The sequence below is a fragment of the Lipotes vexillifer genome, unplaced genomic scaffold, assembly GCF_000442215.2.
Source record: "Lipotes vexillifer unplaced genomic scaffold, Lipotes_vexillifer_v1.1 scaffold23, whole genome shotgun sequence".
In the NCBI taxonomy this organism is placed as follows: domain Eukaryota; kingdom Metazoa; phylum Chordata; class Mammalia; order Artiodactyla; family Lipotidae; genus Lipotes; species Lipotes vexillifer.
The window spans coordinates 4,212,183-4,215,553 of NW_006796283.1; the positions used below are offsets into that span (position 1 = coordinate 4,212,183).

At 43.6% G+C, this 3,371-nt stretch overlaps 1 protein-coding gene across 1 annotated transcript in view; it reads right to left on the minus strand.

The window, feature by feature from the left end:
- FANCA (FA complementation group A) overlaps positions 1-3,371 on the minus strand; it is a 48,697-nt gene that overhangs the window by 42,950 nt on the left and 2,376 nt on the right.

The window sequence follows — 3,371 nt, forward strand, 5'->3', positions numbered from 1 at the left end:
ACTGAAAAATTCATGAGTTGCGAGTCTACTTATATTTCTGTGGTCAAGGTGAAGAGTTTCTTATCTAAGTTCTTATGCTCTGATCCAAAAGTCCACACAAGAGAGTACGTGGCTGAGCTGGCTCCCTGCACCCTGCACAGTCTGTGAAATCCACGTACAATTCCGGCCAAGAGAAGCAGCACTGTGGCTTTCAGGGATCAGCTGCCGACGCAAGCCTGGGGTATAGGGTTCTCAGAGTAGAAATTTAAAACAAATTAGTGAATTAGTTAATACAGTCGTCCCTCAGCATTCCACGGGGACTGGTTCCAGGGCCGCCCGTGGGTACCAAAATCCGCAGGTGCTCAAGTTCCTTACACAAGCTGGCATACTGTTTGTATATAACCTACACACACCCTCAAGGACACTTTAAATCACCTCTAGATTACTTATAATACCTAAAGCAATGTAAATGCTGTGGAAATAGTTGCTGGCACACAGCAAATTCAAGTTTTGCTTTTTGGAACTTTGTGGAATTCTTTTCCCCCCTGAGTATTTCCATCCAAGGTTGGTTTAATCCACAGATGTGGGACCCATGGATACAGAGGGCCGACTGCATCTTTCTGAAATAACAGTCATTACATAACAAAATGTGAAAGACCAGAAAATAACTTATTTTTGTTATTCCCACAGAACTCTCCCTGTCTCGTATTCTCAAAGTGGGGTGGGGTACCTAGAAACAGACAAGCAGACCTCGATTTATCGCACTTTGTAGAGATTGCCTCTTTTTACAAACTGAAGGTCTGTGGTGACCCTGCACCCAGCAAGTCTATCAGCACCATTTTTCCAACAGCACTTGCTCACTTGGTGTCTCTGTGTCACATTTTGGTAATTCTCACAATATCTCAAGCTTTTTCATTATTATCACATTTGTCATGTTATCTGTGATGCGTGATCTCCGACGTTACCACTGTAACTGTTTTGGGGCGTCACTAACTACACCCATAGATGATGGTGAACTTAACCCACAAACATCCTGTGTGCACTGACTGCTTCACCTCTCGGCCGCTCCCCTGATTCTCTCCGTCTCCTCGGGCTTCCCTCTTCCCTGAGACACAATACTGAAATTAGGCCAATTAATAACCCTACAGTGGCCCCTAAGTGTTCCAGTGAAAAGAAGAGTTGCACGTCTCTCACTTTAACTCAAAAGCTAGAAATGACTTAGTGAGGAAGGCATGTCGAAAGCTGAGACAGACCTAAAGCCCCTGCAGCAAACAGTCAGCCAAGCTGCGAAGCCGAAGGAAAAGTTCTTGAAGGAATTAAAAGTGCTACCTCAGTGAACACGTGAATGATAAGGAAGCCAAACATGCTTACTGCTGATACGGAAAAAGTCTGAGTGGTCTGGACAGAAGATCACACCAGCCAAAACATTCCCTTCAGCCAAAGCCTGATCCAGGGCCAGGCCCGAACTCTCTTCAATTCTACGAGGGATGAGAGAGGGGAGGAAGCCACAGAAGCAAAGTCTGAAGCCAGGAGGAGTTGGTTCATGAGGCTGAAGGACAGAAGCCATCTCCACAGCCATCTCCACAGACTCTCTTGTTAGGGGCTAATGCAGTTGGTGACTAAGTTGAAGCCAATTCTCATTTACCATCTGAAAATCCTTGGGCGCTTAAGAATTATGGTAAATCAACTGTGCCTGTGCTCTAAAAAAATGGAAAAACAAACCTGTATGACAGTACATCTGCTGACAACATGGCTTAGTGACTATTTTAAGCCCACCGTTGAGACCTACTTCTCAGAAAAAGAAGATTCCTTTCAACTGCTCGTTGACAATGTGCCTGGTCACCCGAGAGCTCTGTTGGAGATGGGCAATGAGATTCATGCTGTTTTCATGGCTGCTGACAAAACACCCATCCTGCAGCCCATGCATCAAGGAAGAATTTCAACTTTCTACTCTTATCATTTAAATAATACACTTCGTAAGGTTATAGCTGCCGCAGATGGTGACTCTGCTCTGGTGAATCTGGGCAAGTGAATTGATGGCCTTCTGGAAAGGATTCACCATTCTAGATGCCATTAAGAACATTTGTGATTCATGGGAAGGATGTATCAAAATCAAAATGTTGACATTAACAGGAATTTGGAAGAAGGTGATTCCAGCCATCATGGATGACTTTGAGGGGTTCAAAAATTCAGTGAAGGAAGTAACTACAGATGTGCAGGACATAGTAAGAGAACTAGAATTAAAAGTGGAGGCTGAACACCATTTACAATAACCTAAGCAATGTAAGTGTCCATCGACAGGTGAATGGGTAAAGATGTGGTACATATACTCAATGGAATATGACTCAGTCATAAAAAAGAATGAAATAATGCCATTTGCAGCAACATGGATGCACCTAAAGATTATCAAAGTAAGTGAAGTAAGTCAGACAAATGTGGTATGATATCACTTACGTGTGGAATCTAAAAAAATGATACAAATGAACCATTTACAAAACAGAAACGGACTCACAGACATAGAAAACTTACGGTTACCAAAGGGGAAAGCGGGGCAGGGTGGGATAAATTAGGAGTTGGGGATTAAAATACACACACTACTATGTATAAAACAGATAAACAGGGACTTCTCTGGCAGGGTGGTGGTTAAGATTTTGCCTTCCAATGCAGGGGATGCAGGTTCAATCACTGGTTGGGGAGCTAAGATCCCACATGCCTTGGGGCCAAAAAACTAAAACATAATACAGAAAAAATACTGTAACAAATTCAAAAAAGACGTTAAAAATCATCCACGTCAGGGACTTCCCTGGTGGCACAGTGGTTAAGAATCCGCCTGCCAATGCAGGGGACACAGGTTCCAGCCCTGGTCCGGGAAGATCCCACATGCCACGGAGCAACTAAGCCCGTGCACCACAACTACTGAGCCTGTGCTGTAGAGCCTGTGAGCCACAACTACTGAAGCCCATGCACCTAGAGCCCATGTTCTGCAACAAGAGAAGCCACCGCAATGAGAAGCCCGCACACTGCAACAAAGAGTAGCCCCGGCTCACCGCAACTAGAGAAAACCCACGCGCTGCAACGAAGACCCAACGCGGCCAAAAATAAATACATAAAAATAAATTTAAAAAAATGGTCCACATCAAAAAATCTTAAACAAAAACCAAAAAAACACAGATAAACAACAAGGACCTACTGTATAGCACAGGGAACTATATTGGATGTCCTGTAATACCCGATAATGGAAAATATATATAACTGAATCACTTTGTTATACACCTGAAACATTGTTAAGTCAAGTATACTTCAATTTAAACAATTACAGAAATTGAAAAAAAAAGTAGAGGGGCTTCCCTGGTGGCGCAGTGGTTGAGAGTCCGCCTGCCGATGCAGGGGAC